Source organism: Equus przewalskii, chromosome 4 (assembly GCF_037783145.1).
Source record: "Equus przewalskii isolate Varuska chromosome 4, EquPr2, whole genome shotgun sequence".
NCBI classification, from domain to species: Eukaryota; Metazoa; Chordata; class Mammalia; order Perissodactyla; family Equidae; genus Equus; species Equus przewalskii.
Window position 1 is genome coordinate 62,130,146 of NC_091834.1, and position 19,998 is coordinate 62,150,143.

At 36.8% G+C, this 19,998-nt stretch overlaps 1 protein-coding gene across 2 annotated transcripts in view; it reads left to right on the plus strand.

Moving 5' to 3' along the window:
- ITPRID1 (ITPR interacting domain containing 1) overlaps nucleotides 1-19,998 on the plus strand; it is a 115,810-nt gene that overhangs the window by 58,038 nt on the left and 37,774 nt on the right. The window lies entirely within an intron of this gene.

The window sequence follows — 19,998 nt, forward strand, 5'->3', positions numbered from 1 at the left end:
TAATCAGCTTTCTTAATAGGTAGAACTTAAATTACCTTCAAGAGATGCCATATCTACTACTACTACTACTGTTTCTACCTGCTATATTAACAACCTACTAGCAGTGTACACGTAAATTTCAACATACTTACTACAGAAATGTTCAGTATCCCTGGGGCTAATGTAGTATGTGGTTTGCCTAACATTAACTCTATATGATCCGACCAGGATAGTGGAATGGATGTCACATAGGACTGGGATTAACTGGGTGAATACTTTCTGGCTCCTCCTGCCAACTGCTTGATGTTGCACAAGTCATATCATTTTACTGGGCCTCAGTTTTTCCATCTGTAATAAAGAGATAAGTGCAGATAGTTTTTAAGTTCTCTGCCAGCACATATTTTAAATTAAGTGACTTTCAGTGGAAACAAACTGCCTAGATGTAACTTTGCAAATCATCTCCTAGAATGTTATATTATCCCAGACAACAGGGAAGAAAGTCTTTTTCTACTCTGGGTTCTTATGTGCCCATTCAGCCATCGTTGTGATTCAGCATTTCCGTGATCCTATAACAGAGCTAAAAGTAGGCAGGGATTAGTGAAGCAAAATAAAGCAGATGAAGCTAGTGCATTTCCTGGAAGAAAATATGCAAATTTTTAATTTAATTTAGTGTGGTGTCAAACACATCTTCTTCATTACAAAGTGTATGTATGGGTCTCATTTTGCTAAATGCTGTTTAGAAATTATGCATTAGTAATTATAGGGTCCTGCTGATTACATAAATTGTTATCCTGCTCTTTGAAGTAATTACCACATAACCTGCATTGAGGTTTATAAGACAAAAATAAGCATCTGTTTTCCATTTAATTGAATGCTTCTCAATGAAGCTGGAGGTCCCCTTGCCAATAGGAACTGCCTTCCTTGACATTCAATTAAGAGGTCTGCTGATATCATGTAAGTCATGCCAATCATTCCAAAAAATGATTTGAGAAGTTAGGCAAAAGCACTCATCTACATTTAATCTTAAATTCAGAGAGCAAAGTAAGATAGTTGAAGGTTAGCCTAATGGGGAAAATCTAAATTATAGTAAAGCAAATTTGATTTTATTACTTTCAAAAACATTATTGGTGAACCAAGAAAAACGAGGACTGAGAAAAAATAAGTAAAACTAGTTCAATTAACAGAGAAAGGGAGAAATTATTACTTTGATATATATATATGAATAAATAATATATATATAAATAAATATATATTCATATATATTCATGAATGAATTTTTGACTTAAAGTTCAAAAGATGACTTCATTCAAAAGAAGAAGGCACATGGACTGTTTTGACCTATAGGATATGGCAAAAAGTGATGCTGTCCTATTTCCAGAGCATAGCCCTTAACCCACCTGGCTTCTTCCTGGCTCTTAAGATACCTGCTCTTGGAACATTGCCTCTGGAAACTCAGCACCCATGTTGTGAAAAGCCCAAACCACACGGAGATGACACATGCAGGCACTCTGGTGGACAGTCTTGAATGAACTCCCATGTGAATAAGCCATCTTAGATGTCCAGCCCAGTCAAATTTTCAGATGACTCCAACCCAGATGCCATTTGAATGCAACTGCATGAAGAAATCCAAGTGGCAACTGCATAGCTGAGCTGGATCAACCCACAGAACCATAAAACATAATAATAAATTTGATTTTAAGCCACATATATATACACAAATAGACAAAGGCATGTGATGAACTCCTCAAATACCTTTAAAACTTTGTTAAAAGAAATTTTAAAGACTATATTTTATCTACTCATGCACAATACTTTGAATATTAGCTTAAGAAGTGTATTTAAACATTTTTCTAATGATTTTGAGCAAAACCACCTCTTATAAAAGGTAGGGACCAAAGGTCACAAATATACCATCCTCCCTTCACTCCTGAAAAATTATCACTGAAATGACAAAGGAATATAAATACAAAGAGGAAATATATAACAGTGCCTTTTAAAAGGGTGTAGGGGGAGTCAACTATCCACATTCCAGAAGCCTTGAGGAATTTGTGTGGGACATATTGTGGGTGAATTTGCAAACAACTCTATAGGAAAGGCTCACTTAAGGATTAAGGAGACAACTCCACTGTAGAACTGTACTAACACATTAAGGTGATAGTTTCCAAAAGAATCTCACTTAACTCTCAAATTGGACAAGACATACCTTACCTGTCACTTTATAAAATCAGCGAACACAGCAAAATTACCACAATAAGATCTAGCAGTTCACACTCAGAGGCTATTCAGAAGAAATGCCTACCAATAAAAGAATGACTACAAAGAATCATTAGAAATCCTCAGAAATGAATATTCTCAATGAGATGTATGAAGACGTTGTGTCTATGTAAGAGAAGAATCTCCATGAGTAAACATTCCTTGCAGATAAAATACACAATGTTTCATTCTGTTTCTTATAATAGCAGAGTAACCCCTAACAGACCAACCCTCTCACAGATAACTAAACTCTGGACAAAATAGTTTAAAAACTCCTACCTAAAGGCACTGGAGAGTGACCAAAAGCAGGTAGATAGTGGCGAAGCCATCAATACTTGGAAAAATGACACTGGGTGGGTTTCCTGTTTAAGTCTTTTAGCCTGAGGGCAGGATCTAATTGACCCCATTCTAAAATTTTTATAGAAATTAGTAGTCTTACTGGCTATAAAAAATCAGAAGACAGGGTTTGGCACAATCACAACAGCTTGAAAGTGAGTGGAGAAATCTCAGAAAGAAGAGAGCCAGAGAGGAAAAACCTCAAGGTCTGAGTGTGAAATCTGCCCAAGTCTCTAGCCAATTCTTAGACTAAACATACATGGGGAAGACTTCAAGAATCTCAGCTAAGGCTAAAAGAAGTGGACTGGTATTTCCAATTGGAATTCAATTCCAGCCAGTTTTCCTGCCTGTTAAAATAGCATACCATTCACCATGTCCAGGTGCAATAAAAAATTACTGGAGTATGAAGAAACAAGAAAATATATACTATACCCAGGGAAAAACTACAATACAATTAATAGAGACAAACCATGAGAAAACTCAGATGTTGGAATGAACAGATAAGCTTATTATAATCATGCTGAAGGATGTAAAGGAAAATATGCTCACAACGAATGTAACAATAGAAAATCTCAAAAGCAAAATAGAAATTATAATAAAGAGTGAAATAGAAATTCTATAAATGAAAACTATAGTTTCTAAAACACAAAATTTATTGGGTGAGCTTAACAGCATATAGAAAATGGGAAAAGAAAGACTTGCTGAACTTTGATATATCTCAGTAGAAATTACCCCAGAGTCTGAAGAACAGGAAAAAAAAAGACATTAAAAATTATATGACGGGGCCAGTCCGGTGGCACAGTGGTTAGGTTTGCGCACTCCTCTTCAGTGGCCTGGGGCTCACTGGTTCAGATTCCAGGGATGGACCTATGCACCACTTATGAAGCCATGCTGTGGCAGGCATCCCACATATAAAATAGAGGGAAATGGGAACAGATGTTAGCTCAGGGCCAATCTTTCTCAAAAATAAAAATTAAAAAATAAAAAATAAGAATTATATGAAAAAAATTATCTGAGTCTCAAGAACCTGTGTGACAATATCAAAAGATCAAATATACATGCAGTTGCAGTCAGAGAAGGAAAGGATAGAGAGAATTGGGCACAACAAAAATTGTGAAGAAATAATGGTGGAAAATTTCCCAAATTTGCTCAAAGATTTACATTTTCAGATTCAGGAAGCTCTGCAATTTCCAAGTAGGAAAATACACAGAAAACCACACTTGAACTGTGTTATGGTCAAACTGATAAAAATCAAAGATAAAAAGAAAATATTTAAAGCAGGTACAAAAAAATTACATGTTGCGTGCAAAGGAATAAAGATTTGAATAACTAAAGACTTCTCATTAGAAACAATGGAGACCAGAAGACAGTAATGATGGACTAGATTCTATATGCAGCAAAAGTATCCTTCAAGAATGAAGATAAAGATATTTTCAGATAAAAGAAAACAAAACCATTATCAGCATACTTGCACTGCAAGCAATGCTAAAGGAAGTTGTTCAGACTAAAGATGGACAGTGAATTGTGGTGTTTGTACCATAAGTCAGTGTAATACATGTGACAATTATAGCATGGAGGATGGGGAGATTGGTAAAGGACCAATACAGGTGCAAGATTTCTACATTTTACATGAAGTGGTACAATATCATATTTAAGTAGACTGAAATTTTAAGGACATAGAACAACCACTAAAAAATTACAGAGGTATACCAAAATGCTAATAGAAAAATTGAAATATAACTCAAAAAAATACAATGAAGACAGTAAGTGACAGATTGAATACTGCAGGAAAACAACTGAATTATAAAAGTAGGAGACATGTGTGAGAAATTATTTAAGAATTGAGTGGAAAAAGAAATGAATATAATAAACAAAATGTCAAGGAAGACAGAGCCAAGGAATAGCACATAGATGTAACAGGTGGTTAGATTTGGACTCTTCTTGTCTTAGTTTTGACTGAGGTTGTAAAGATAGATATCAGATACAAAGTCAATGTGTGACAAATCTATATAGGCAACTTTTCTAAGGAAATTATAGGAACCAGTTCCACTACTCCTGAAACTTTCAGCCCACCATGTATATGAAGAGGGGACGAGTTGCAGAGAGAGAGGAAAGACTGATAAACGTTATTTCATTGGCCAACACTAATGCCCTGCTGTGTCCCCATTCCATCATTTGGAGGAGGATTGGGGATGCTAACATTCTTACCCTGAGCAGTAAGAAGTCTTTACGGAGACCACTCACAGAGCAACTTACTAAATTTAACAAACATAGTCACAGTGTGACAGGCACTGTTCTAAGCATTTCACATGCATTATATTATTTAATACTCAAAATAAACCTTTGAGATAGGTGTTATTATTATCGCTATTTATTAGATGAGGACACTGAAGCACAGAAAGGTTAAATAACTTTCCATAGTCTAACAGATAGTAAAAAGCGGTTCCAAGTTTCAAATTTGGCCCATCTAGCACCAGAGTCTGCACTCTTAAGTACTGCACTGCACAACTTTGAAATGACTCCTCCACAGCGGGAAGACACATGGTTCATGCATGAGAACAATAATGCAGCCTGTAGAATGGACTATGACTCCAGGTTGAGAACTGCTCAAGAGCGGGTCAAGAAGGCAAGAGAAGAGTTGATCACAGTATACTGTCAATTATAAGATGAACAATTTTTCCCTGAAATCAAAATACATCTTACAATTGATGGCAGGTCATAATTTAATTGGCAGAGGTTTCTTTCTCTTTTTTATGGTACATAAATAGGGAGAGTCTTAAAATTGATGATATCCAACACGATTTGATGACAATGGACATAAAGAAAAGGTAATGACACCTGACAAAACTCCTGACCCTGCAGGGAATCATATTTGCACAGCCATGACAATGTAAACGCTGTTGACTGGTTTTCAGCTTTGAGAATTAACAAAGAGACAAGTAGGGAGACTTAATTCTGGTCACATAAATTGGGACTATCATGAAACTCAACACTTTGAGGGTAGAAATATAGCTGTTGAGAAGTGGTAGATGGCAAGTCTGAAGAAAAGTCAGAGGAAAGGATAGGGACTTTCCTCCCAAAAGAAAACAGACAGCACCCAACCTGGGTGACCAGGGAGTGGTTTCCACAAAAGTATGAGCAAGCTTTAGCAAAACCAACGAGTGGTGTCAAATCTTAGGTTTAGAAATCTTAGGGAGAAATTACCACTTTAGGACCATGTAGGGGCAAGGGAAGGAATAGTGCCTGGAACCTGGAGTGAATAGCTGTCTACAAAACTCTGACTTTCTGGAGAGGTAAGTGGCCAAGCTGTGGATGACCTAGCAGTGAGACAGGTAGGAAAATAAATGCTCCAAGTGCCCTTTCTTCCTGTCCTCCAATCTCCAGGGGCCAAACCCAAGCTGAAGCCAGAGATCAAGGAAGCTCATTGATAGTCCATAGGGGACACACACAGAGCAGGGTGGCGAAGAAAGGAGAGTGGATCTGGAGAAGCAAATAGAAAATATTCAGCACAGGGCACTAGTGTCTTCACCTTAGATAGAAGACAGGCAGAATACTGATTAAAACGGATGAACTGAGAAAGAGCAAAAAGTATAGATAGATGATCGATAGGTAGATGAGAGAGAGAAAGAGAGAGATGATAGATAGATGGATGATAGGGACAAACGGAGGGGAGTAGCAGTGTAAATTAGCTAAATCTTATCCTTATAATGGAATCAGATGGATCCAGATTCAAATTCTGGCTAGCTTCACTGCTTAAAAACCTTGACCTAGTGCAAGTCAATCAACTTCTCCAGGCCTCAATTTCCTCATAGGTAAAATAATAGCAACATAATTTATAATGTTGTTGTGAAGATCAGAAGAGTTAATTCATGTAAGGGGATTAGAAGAGTATCTGGAACATATTATTGTTGTTGCTAAGAAGTCAAAAAATAGAAATGAAAGTATATTATTTAGAAATAAACTATATAACCAAAAGAATCACAAGTGGAAGGGGTTAAAAGCAATTACCTTCAGGGAATTTCTTTTCATTATATGGTTTTCAAGTATTATCTTATTTTTCTTATGTGTATGTAATACTTTGATTTAATAAAAAGATAAATAAATATTGCCACAAAAATAGTTTTTATTAAGTCCAGGCACATTAATGAAACAAGAACACCTAAACGTCATGGTAAAATGTATTAAGTAGAAGGATAAGGCAGGGAGAGGGGTAACCCACAAATTTCCAGGAAGAAAAATACAGATTGCTTACAAAGTGAAAAAACTTAAACTTCTCATTAGCAATACTCAATGGCAGATGGGAATAAACAAATATACATACAATATAGAAGTAGAAAAATGTGAACCAATGATTTTATACCCATCCGTACTCTTTTCTATATGGAAGGGCAGCATAAAGTCATTCTCAAAGGAGGACTCATGAAGTATATTTTTCACTACCCTTCTGGGACAATGTCCTGACTGATTACAATGTTACTCAAAATAAAGTACTCTAGAATAATTAAAATAGGGTATGGAAAAAATGAACTCAAGTGAAAAAGCCAATAAAACATACCGCTAAAGTCAGTTAATTATTGTTAAAACTTTTGAAATAAGTAAATAATTACAAAATAAGTTGGAATAAAAAATAAAATTTACAATAATCATTTGCTTACATTCTATTTTGTTACAACAAACTACTGTGAAAGGTGGGACACAGGATGAAAGAGAAGTAAAGACAAAAACTAATCAGAGTTTATAATATTAAAATCTAATAAAGTATACTTCAAGGTAAAAGAAAATATTAAAATGAGGAGACTTTTAAAAATTAATCAAAATTTTATACCTCATTTAAGATTTAACAATCATGAATCATTGTATTCCAAGGAATTAACATCCAATATATCAAGGCTGATTTTATGAATTTGTAAAAAGTCCCTATAAATCAATGAGAACAACAACAAAATCTTATTAGATTAATAAGGAAAGAAAATACATAGACAGTCCAAGGAAGAAATATACAAGCTCCATAAAAATGGTAAAACATGATCGATGTCTCTGAAACTAAAGAAACGCAAATTTAAACCATAATGATAACGTGTTTCACTTATCAAATTAGCATACATTTAAAGGTTTAATAATACCCAGTGATAATAAAAACATAAAACAAACACTCACCCAGTGTTGGTTGGAAGTTAAATCAAAATTACTTGAAGTATAATCTGTCGATGTCACACAATTTTAAGTGTATGCAACTTTGATGCAACTATTACAGTTCTGGAACTTGACCTATCAAGAGACCCAAATATACCTACAAGGATTTTTACTGCAAAAATGTTTATAACAACTCGAGGCAGGCTGTGTTCCAAAATATGTTTGCTTTAAACAATTATTGTATATCCTTACATTACAAAATCTATTCAGAAATTATTTTGAAAAATGAGGCAGATATTTATGTGTTGATATGGAAAGGTCTCTGAGATATACAGTTGTGAAATGAGGGAAGAACAATATGTGCAAAAACTTCTCTATAGACACCTCTTTGTGTTAAAAGAGTATATCTATTTCTACTGAGAGGAAAAGTATGCGTAGAATGCTTCTGTAAGAATGTGTAAGGAACTGGTAGTGGCAGAGCCTCACCAGAAGGGGGACTAATATTTTAAATTAACTGGCATTTTTTGCTTTTCTTTTGTTACCATGTACATATGTTATTTTCATAACATTACTTAGCAAAAAATTCTGGCAATACTATAGGAAGTTGACACAATAAAAATGGGAGATTTTGTTGTTAATTCCCTGCTCCATTCCCCATCACTAGTCCAAAACTTTTGTGCTCTTTTTATTTTTTTAATTTTTAAGTAAATATTGTCTATATTTAAGGTGTACAATGTGATGATTTGATGTACATATACACAGTGAAATGATTACTATATTCATGTTAATTAGCATATCATCTCTTCATATAGTTATCTTTTTTTGTGTGTGTGATGAGTGAACATGAAATCTGTTAGTAAATTTCCAATATTCAATACAGTATTATTGACTGCAGTCATCATGCTGTACGTTAGATCTCAAGACTCACTCATCTTGCATTACTGCAGTTTTGTACTCTTGGACCAACATCTTCCTCCACATCGGGAGATTTTAATATTCCTCTCATCTTTTACAGAGCAAGCATGAAATAATAAAAGATGATAGAAAATATAGTAATATTATAATTGATAACATGCACTTAATAGAAAAATCTTGAAATAAGTCTTTTTTGCCAGTATTCTTGGAATATTGGGATATTTATTAAAATATCTAACAATTTGTAGATGCAAAGATTATTTCACAAGATTTCTTATACACACACACTCATACATAATGTATAAGCCACTTTTCATAGATATAAAGGCAGTAATATTTGAATTCAATAATAAAAATATAAGCGACAGTTTCCTCCTCCCAACAAACAAAACAAAACACCAAATTCAGGGCTTGAAGACTGAATCTTCCATCCTAAAGTGCAGAAAATGCTAAGCTAAAACTGTAAATTCAGATCATTTAAATAATGATGAATGTCTCATACAAAATTGGAGAACTGAAGCAGTAGCAATAATCTGAGGCAAATTCATAGCAGTAATTTCACTATCAAATAAGAAAAAACTAAAATAAATTAAGTATTTGCTTCAAGAAATCGTAACAACAATAAAATAAACATAATAAGATAGAGATTAATAAAGAAGTAGAAATTAACAATGTAGGAAGCAGAAAACAAGTGATTTGATAAGTAAAATCCAAGCAGTAGTTTTTTTGTGAGAAAAAAACAAAGCTATCAAACAGTAAAAGAGAGAAAATGCATATTAAAAAATTAGATAATCAAAATAAAATTAGAGAAAAGACATAACCATTGATATAGAAAAGAAATTATATAATGTACAAAACCCATTTTTAAATTATAAAGGAAGCCTAGTACAACTAGTGTTGTTAAAACTAGAGATAATTAATATGAAGGATATTTTAGAAAAAATATATATTTGTATTACCACATTTCATGTGGGTATATTACCAATATTTATGTATACATTATATTTAAAACAAAAATAATAACAAAATAACATAATAGAAAGGCAAAGGAAACTAACACCATAGGGAGAGAAACAAATAAACAAAAATTAAAACTTACCAAAAACTACTTTTGAGAATAAAAAACCAAAACTGTTATGTGCCCAGATTGGGTCTATTTGGGGATTTAGTGAGAGCTAAATTATTAAGGTTTTCCTAATAGGATTTTTGCTCCGAAGCAGATTTGGAAAAGGCAACTTTGAAGAGGTACCTTTTATATCTTGTCTCCTGGTTGGGCTTCTTCTTCATCAGTTACCACTAAACTAGATTCTGTTTATGCTCTTTCACCTTTTCTCTTTCTCTCTCTCGTCTTTCTGTTATTTCAAAGAAGCTGGTATACTAATTTAGAACACCAAAAATGACCCCTTCTCCTTTCTTAAGCCAGCAAATTCCACAGTCCCTGCTACTCTTCCTCACCATTTTCTCTGCCTGTTACCTCTTCCCTTGGTAAATGACACCTATACAAGACTAATCTGGAGAAACTGGAGCCATTTCCTCTCTTATGCTAAATTGTGTTCTGCTTGTGGGTAGGAATCTTGTCTTATTTACATGGTATCCACAGGCCTACCACAGTGCCTGACCCATCAGGGAACCCTGTACATACTGGCTGGCTCCCCACATTGGCCATGTCACCATCTGGGCTTCTATTGTCTTAGCTAGAAGTGTTCCCATTCTAATTCACCAATGGTGAGTTAACGTTGCAGCAGTGCATTATGGTCAGAGTATAATGACTGTCTTAAAAGGCAGTACATGGTATTTTTAATGATTTTACTGGCGTAGATTTCGGTATTTATAAATTAGGAATGTATCGAATTTGCATCCTTCTTTCAAATCTATGAGTTGGTCGTTTATTTTTGCATGTTGCATTTAGTGCTAAGTAATGTAGACTTAACTCATTTCAGTTTTGCACATGTTGCATTCCGGCAACATCTCTCAGAAAGCTGGTTTACCTGAATGTACGTGGGATCTGTTGCTTAATTATATACCAATCAGTTACAATTACTATTAGGGAGCAGTTCACTGTTAGTTAACAATTTACATCAATACACAGATTTGCAGTGTCCTGAGCAGTTTCAATCACGTTACTTACTGTAATCATCACGCTATTCTTTTCTCTTTAGAGATAAGACATCAGCAAACTAAATAACTTGCCTAAGTTTGCATAGCTGGCAAAGGGAAGGACCAAAATTCAAGCCAGAATCTTTTGAATTCAAATCTAATCCTCCTTTCATAGCGAATTCATTCAGTCAACGAATATTTAATAAGCACTTATGCATACAAGAACCTGTTCGAGGTGCTCGGGCTACACATGGAAGCAAAGCAGAACCTAGTCTCATGGAGCTTGTAAGTATCAGGAGAAACCAATTAATTATTGAACTACAATTGTGATAACTGTCATGAAGAATAAGGAAAAGATGAATCGAAAGCTGCTAACATCCAGGAAAGAGCCGAGTACAGATTTGAATGCCTTGCTAAAGCATTCCTTTAAATTCTTGGCAGCTTTTATTGAGCGCCGACTCTGTGCCAGGCGCAGTTCCAGGCACTTTACATGCAGTAAATTCTTGAATCCTCGCTTGGAGGTGAGTTCCATCATCACCATCCTTACTGCACAGATGAGGAAACTGAGGCAGACAGATTTTGTGACTACCCATGGCCACACACTTCAGAGCCCCTAACTGCCTTTTGTTTCTGGTTGCCTTCTGAATTGACCTTGAGACAGTGCCCCTGGTCATAGCTCTTAGCGCTTGCCTTAAATCTAGTGCAGAAAAGCTACTAAGATAACTAAATTGCTCAAAGATAAAACAAACATAGACCTTGAGACTCAGAAGATACTGATTTCTGTAGTAACCTTCTACACCTGAATCTTTTGACATCAACGGTTTCATACCTGCTTTATCACCACTGGCCTTCCCTGATGCTGTGGGCTGCTAATGTGATGGTAAAAATGGACTCTGCTGGCACTGAGAAGAGGGGCCGGGGCACCCATCTCTTCTGTTGTTTGGTTTGGGTGGTGGTATTTGTTTTCAGGGAATTAGCACACAGGAAAAAGACATGGCCAAAATGAGGGGAACTGATTGCCGGTGACTGCCTGTTCAAAGGACAGATTAAGACCAGGACAATGGTGGAGCACAAGTCTCAGTGGCACTGTCCCTTGGCTTAGTCGCCTGGCCTCCATTTGAGTCCAATTGCTTAATTTTCTGCACACCCCATGAAAGCCAATCCCCAGGCTGCTGTGTGTCTTCTTTATATTTCTCCATAATGCAGTCTCTGGCTGTTTAACTGCAGCAGCCTTTATGATAAGGGTTGTTTGTTTTTTTCTTCCTTGGCAGTAGGCAAAGACTTAATTTTAAAAGACACACTCAAACTCAAACAGCCCTGAACGGCTTACACAGAAAGCAGGGTGTTTTCTAGGCTTGTTTTTGAAATATTACAATTTTTTTATTAGGCAATTTTATCATTGTTATAAATAAGTAATTGTACTGGGGAGAAGGGATAATCCTTATTTAATTAAATTCATCTATACTCCCAGGTTGGCAGCAACAAGACATATGTGAGACTAATACCCACAGCCTGCCTCTTTGCATGTGCAATTAAAAATTCGCTCTACAGTAGCACTGGCAGTTTAGTGTTGCTTTTGGCATTTACAAATTCTTTTATTTTGTGACTTTTTTTTTTTACCATACACATATGCTGGAGCAGATGTTGCTTATTTGTTGTTTATTCAAATCTGTAGGCTCTGGCAGCTAACTCCATTGTTCTGTAATGAAGTTTTATTCACTGTCCTGTATTAGGACCCAGTGCCTGCACGCGAGGCTGCGTTAGTTCCCAGTAGGACGCCACAGTTATTGCCCTTGTAGTTGGCTGTTTATAGTTGGAAGCTGGCATTGGGGGAAAAATCGACAACAACAAAGGGCTGGGTGGTTACCATCGAGGTGAGTGAAAGGGAGCAGGCGGGAAGGTCACGCCGTAGTGCTGTGCTCTCTAGTTCTGCCCGGTGGCCTCAGCCTGGCATCCAGACTCATCTGCTGTGGGGATTTGGCGTCTGAGGCTGGGAAGCATTTCCTTCCTGCTCTTTCTCCTCTTTCCGTTTCTTTTTCTCTCTCCAGTTATTTAATTTGCTCACAAGCAGGGTGTCTATTGCATCTCCCCACCCCCACCCTAGCTCCTTATTTCCGGTACTTCTGTAAATTCGTTAACAGGCGCACGTAGCCGGAGGAGCTCTGCCCGGTGCAAAACTATTTCTTCCATATATCACAGCCTCATCACATCTTTCCTCATCCACATACTGTTTCTGGCTGCCCGTGTCTTGGGGGTAGCCACACTTCATAAAGTCAAGAATGTCAGGCCCATGTTGACCGAAATAAAGACCTGCTGATCCCTAGAGCTCCAATGCCAATTTGGAGACGTTTGCCTTCTGGAAAACCCCTGTCTTGGCCAGGAGGCAATCAATCAGAGATGTAACCACCTCCATCTGGCACATTATGACATGGAACCTCACTATTAACACATTTGTGATTCATCTTGTCCCAACGAGTGGTGCCAGGGATCAAACCACATCCTCCCTCCCGTGGCAGCTGGGAGCACTCTAGCTTCCCAGCATGCAGAGTTAACACATTGGCTCCTGTGACATCACAAGTAACAATTCTTTTAATTATCACACCTTCCCTACCCCTCCCCACCCACTCCACAGACATTTTGGCACCATGGGGATATTTTGCAGCAGGCAATCAGTACTTTTCTTAATTGACTGAGTATGTTCCAATAGCATGAAGCCTGGTATTACCCATTATCGAATGAAAGGGGCAGTTGCTTGATGCTAAGCTCTGTAGATACAACACCCCACACTAGTCTGGGAGCTTTTACTTTCATAAGAGTGGTCTAGTGTTCATTCATAATTTTTTTTCTAAAAATTCATTTCTCTTAATTGACTATATATAAATGTGAATCTCCGTAGGATTGAATTCAAGGCCTTTTCCGTTCTGGCCTTAGTCCATCCTGACAATCTCACTTGCCCTCCCACAGCCTAAGCTCCACATATATTTGCTTGGTCAGTGTCCTCCAGCATTCCCGCTTTTACATCTCCAGTTACATTGTTCCCTCTTCATGGAATCCACTTCCAGTCTCCTTTTCCACATGCCAAAAGTCATCCATCCTTCAAAGTCGCAGTTCAGCTGTTGCTTCTTCCGTCTTCTCCTCCAAAAACCCTGTTCCCTGAGGATACATCTCCTTCTGTGCTCCCATGAATTTAGATATGTCCTTTACCATAGGCCTTAATGCAGTTTACCTGGAATTATAATGAGATAATGCAAAACATATGTCCGTAACTAAATTCTTACTTATTTCGAGGATTCTTTGCATACATCCCTTGTAGTCATCTCTCAGGTAGGGGTTGGCATCACAACTCCAGTGGGGTTAGCATGAGGAATGGGTTTAAGGAATGGAAATAAACCTTACTGAGCATTCTGTGTGCTGGACACTACACAAATCACTTTACAATTTTAATTCATTCTCAAAACAACCATGGGGGGTGAAGAGATTTTACTTCCATTTTACAGATGTGAAAACTGAGGCTCAGAGAGGATAAATAATTGGATCAAGCTAACCCAGCTAGTGAGTGACTGAGCTAGGACTCACGGATCTGTCTGATCCCAAAGATTTTATTCTTACTAAAACATTCCTCTATTTCCCTGGCAAAAATTTTAATGTTATGTTAGAACAGTCTAGATATCACCCTAATATAAAAATGTAGGAGAACTAGGTTTATAGTTAAACAGAGAAAACACTGCTGTATTCTAAGAAAATATTGAAATCAAAGTATATTAATATGGTTGAAATGGTCCACATCAAAAAAGGGAACAAACCAAAGTTTATGATTTATCCAAGGGTTGAGTTTATTTAAATTCAGACAGTAATAATAATAATCATTATTATTATTCAAGCCCCCACAGAACTGTTATAAAAATTATAATCTCCTTATAAAAGTTAATTTTTTTGTTTAACAAGAGATGTGTTTCACAGTTTTTTCAGAAGATAGTTTATGTCACATATGAAACCAAGAATCCTTTATTTTGTTTTAGCCTGAGAAGTTGTTTTGGTAGGGGATTAGAAAATCAGTCTCTCACAGGTCTTTTTGAGCCTGGATTTGTGATTACGAAAAAAAGGAAGAGTGAGGTCAAGACAGCTGATAGAAGCCACCAGAGGAAGGAAGGGGAGGTAAAGTGGGTGTGCGTCAGATGCTCTTTATCTCACATTTTATCCCCTCTTCTTGCTCCAGCTCAGCCCTACCACTTTGCTCTCACTTTCTAGGTCCCTTTAATAACTGAGCAAGCACTAGTATAAAACCCCTCAGGGCAAATATTGCATCAAGAAACTAGGCCATTAATTAAGGAGTTGTTATTTTGCCAAAAGTTCCAGATAGTATGAAAGCAATGTGAAGATAATGAGTTGGGGGAGAGCAAGGGGAAAACCACAGCTTTCTGTCTCCTTTTCCAGGATCTGTTAGCAGGAAGCTCCCAGTTCTTGCCTCATGTAGCAAACATCATCCTGAATGATAAGCACGAGGCTCTAGAAAAGATTGAGCAAACAAGGTATCCCCATGAAAAGGAAACTGGAGCTAGAAGAGGCGCTAAATATTCGGGCTCTTGCTTCCTTAACTCATCTTATTCTGGCTGTTCTCCTCGCTTTGGAAAGAGAGTTGGCATTTCCCCCTCCGGACCTTCCCTGGGAAAGTTGAAGCCAGAGGTGAGGCTGGTTCTCCTTCCTGGGAAGATAGGTTACAGAGGGGCTCAGAGCCAGAGCAGCTGAGATCTTGATTGGTTTCTTCTGCTGCCAACTCTAGTCAGCTTCTGGTGCCCACACAGACGTCAGTGATGATATCCGACATGGTCTATTTCCTTCAGTATGTGCAATTTGCCCACCTGCATGGCAATTGCACAGGTTTAACCTTGATCAGGGTTTGATGTGTTAACCAATAGGATTTAAAATTTCTTTTCTAAAGTATAGCATGATACAAGCTTGTAGATATTGTATTTTCGTTAAATGACTTTCTTTAAAAAAATGTGTAGAGTTGGGGGGCCAGCACAGTGGCGCAGCAGTTAAGTTCAACGTTCCACTTTGGTGGCCCAGGGTTCACCGGTGCAGATCCTGGGTGCGGACCTACGTACCGCTTGTCAAGCCATGCTGTGGCAGGTGTCCCACATGTAAAGTAGAGGAAGATGGGCATGGATGTTAGCTCAGGGCCAGTGTTCCTCAGCAAAAAAAGGAGAATTAGTGGCAGGTGTTAGCTCAGGGCTAATCTTCCTCAAAAAAAAAAAAAAATGTAGCATTGGTCTGCAGGGAGTTTCAAATTTCTGTTTTTATCATTATTGTTTCTATTATATTATACATTATATTAATAGTGTAAATTCTCACCTCCTGAGAAATAAGACTATTTTAAAAACCAGTATTTTCTCTTTGTTAACTGTAAACAAATTATGATTTCCTAGCAGTCCAAAGACCCTGACGTGCGTACCCTTGTAACCTTGTGGGAGACCTGACATCTATTGGAAACTCAAAAAGCATTTGTTCAATGGGTGAATGAGATCAAGAAAGATTTCTCAGGGGCTGTATTTCTGCCTATGATAAAAAGACAACAAAATCAAGCCCCTCCTTAAATGTCTGCAGAGTGCAACGATATAAGACAACTGAGAGAGACAGACAGACAGAAGAAACTCATGATGGTCAAACCCCAAAGTCTTAAATGAAACCAAGGTCACTTAGATAGAAAGTTGCAAAGGTAATGTAATCCACTGTCATAGATTTCTGTTGCTCTGACTTAATATGGAAAAAGAGCTTTGAATTTAGAGGAATAACATGTTTTTTGTGTCCGCCAGACTACCATTTTCAAATATTAATATCAAATATTGTATCAGCTGGGGATTTTCTCAGGGAAATGGGAGAAGGAACTGAGAGTTTACATGGGCATACTGAATAAAAGATATGGACTAAGATATTTCTGGCAAAGCATTTTTTTCTTTTTGTTTATTTTCATTTGTGTATATTGCCAATTCATTCTACACTTTCCAATACGGTCTCAATATATTTTTTCACAAAGTAAATTTTAACATCAGGTAAGCTAGCAAATCTAATAATTTCAATTTACTCTTGGCATCTACACTTGTGGTAATTTTTACTCTTTTTTTCCTCTGAATGGGATGATTTCCAAGCCTGCTATGAAGCAGTCATTCTTGGGGGTTTTGCTTGGCCTTTTTCTTGGGTTAGATTCTCTCTTTCCTAGATCTTGTGTCTTCTTTCTTTGGGATCTCCTTTTTTGTTGTTGTTTTTTCAGAGACGATCCGCTAATGATTTCATGAGATAAAAAGGACATAGAATCAGAAAACAAAGGTCTGTCCTCAGCATGCCTTTCCCATCAACTAGATGGTGGCCCTTAATGCCCGGTGCACAGTTGTCATTCTAGGATATCTTAGCATCATCAACTTGGAGATTCCCTTGGAATGGATCTTTGTTTGGATCTCCTTTTTTTTCGGTACTTCTCTCTCTTGACTGATGCCTTCACTTTGTTGGAGGACTATCTCCAGTAGCTTCCTAAGAAGTATGCAAAAGGAGTAAATTTTTTAAGACCTTGCGTATCTCAAAATGTCTTCATCTTGCCCTCACACTTGATTGATATATCGGCTCAGCATCAAATTCTACGTTCATTTCCTTCAGAATTCTGAAGGGTTTGCTCAATTGTCTTCTCGCTTCCAATGTTATACTCTTAAGAAGTCTAAAGCTATGGTGAACAGTTTTATTTTTCTCTCTCTTTAGAAGCTTAGAGGTTTTCTCATTGTCTCTAGTGTTCTGAAATTTCATAATGATAAGTGTGGGCCTATTTCTATGTATTGGACTGGGTGTTCAGGGTCCATTTCAATCACAAGTTCGTGGCCTTCAGTTTTAAATTATTTGTTAATAATTTTTTAACACTGGTTTTCTCTTTTTCTCTTTCTGGAAATTCTGTAATTTGCATATTGGCACTAATGAACTGGTCCTCTAATTTTTTCAAATTTGCTCTCCTGGTTTCCATTTCCTTATTTTTTAGCTCTAATTTCTGGAAGGCTTTCTCAGTTTACCTTCCAACACTTCCATAGAATTCATTTATGTTTTCATATATCTACCTTATTTGAGGTTTATGTTGTCAGAATGGATTTTCTCCTATAGCATCTTATTCTTCTATCATGGTTGCAATGGTTTCTCTTATCTCTTTGAAGGAATCAGTGATAGTTTGTGTGTATACAGGGCTGTATGTATTTGTGAAGTTTTCTTCTCACCAAATAGTTCCTGTTTCCTCCCAGTTGATTCCATCCAGTTGCTTATTGTGGTCTCTATCTTTCATGTGAGAAGTTATCCTTAGATACCCAGCAATCCTTGGTTGAGTGCTTATGATTAAGAATGAAAGACATTCTTAAAAAGTTCATTAGAAGTTCTGAATATGGGGAGGAGAGGCTTGTTCAATTTGAACTGAACTGTAGGTTGATGCAGACCAGACAGTTTGGGGAGGATCTTCTGTGTTGATATACTTGGATCATTTCTCTTAGACTGATCAGGGTCCTCAGAGAATATTCTTCTAATCTCCTGCCTAGAATAACAACCAGACAGTAAGTGATCTGAGAACCTAGTCAAGAAGAGCTTAGAAATTTTGGTATTCAGTTTTCAATGTATACACGTCTATAATATGGTACCCATACCATCAGCTAAAGGTGATTGGATCCTAGATCCAAGGACCCTATTTTCCCAGATTCAGTGAATAAACTTTCATTATTTTGCTGGGCTGGGGGTGGGCAGGCACTCCATATTGTGGGCTTGGGAGGAGGGGAATCTAGGGTCTATCAGCTTCTCAAACAGCTCTCGTCCAATCTCTGCTACTTTCTTGTCCACTTTTACCTCCAGTTCCAGAAGTCCTTGCTACAGAGGGCTTTTGTATCTTTTGATGGTTCTGAGTTATAAACAGGATTGGTTCTCATTATTGTTGTTTTATGCTTCAGCTTCCTCTGTCTAATAAGTCAGTTACTCTCTTCCATCTGCTTTCTAGTTCTTATAATTCAGTATCTTCATATCCTTCCAGTTTTCTCTTATGATTTTGTTTATTCTTTTATTTATTTTTGATAATTTTATTGAGGTATAGTTTATATATCATAAAATTCATCCTTTTCATGTGTATAACTCAATGGTTTTTAGTATATTCACAGTTGTGTAACCATCATCACTAATTTTGGAAGATTTTCATCACCCCAAAATAAACTGCATACCCATTATCAGTCACTTCTTCATTTCTGATGCTCCCTCCCACTACCCTATGACAATCGCTGTCTGCTTTTTGTCTGAATGCCTACTGTGGACATTTCGTATACATGGAATTGTACAATGTGTGGCCTTTTGTGACTGGTTTCTTTCACTTAGCATATCATTTTTGAGATTCATCCATGTTGTAGCACATATTAGTACTTTATTCCTTTTTATTGATGAATAATGTTCTGTTATATGATATACCATATTGTACTTATTCATTCACCAGTTAATAGACATTTGAGTAGTTTCCACATTGTGGCTATTATGAATTGTGTTGCTTTGAACATTTCTGTGTAAGTTTTTGTGTAGACACATGCTTTTGCTCCTCTTGGGCATATACTTAGGAGCAGGATTGCTGGGTCACATGGGAGCTCTCTGCTCAACATTCTGAGCAACTGTCAAATTGTTTTCCAAAGCAGCTAAACCATTTTACAATCCTACTGGCAATGAATGAGGGTTCCAATTCTCCTCATCCTTATCAACATTTATCACCTGTCTTTTTTGTTTTAGCCATATTGGTATCTTATTTGCATTTCCCTGATGACTAATGATGTTGAGAATCTTTTCATGTCCTTAACAGACATTTGTAACCATTTTTTTGAGAAATGTTTTCAAATTCTTTGCCCATTTTTAAATTGGGTTGTCTTTTTGTTGTTGAGTTGTAAGAGTTATTTAAATATTCTGTATAGAAGTCCCTTATCACATTCGTGATTTCAATATGTTCTCCTAGTCTGTGGATTGTCTTTTCATTGTCTTGATAGTGTCATTTGAAGCTCAGTTTTAAATTTGGATGAAGTCCGATGTATCTATTTTTCTCTTGCTGCTTGTGCTTTTGGTGTCATATCTAAGAAACCACTGCATGACACAAGGTCACAAACATTTACTCCTATGTTTACTTCTAAGAACTTTATACTTTAGCTGTTTAAAAACTGTTTATGATCCATTTGAGTTAATTTTTGTATATGGTGTGAGGTAGGAGGTCCAACTTTATTCTTTTACATGTGAATATTTAGCTATCTC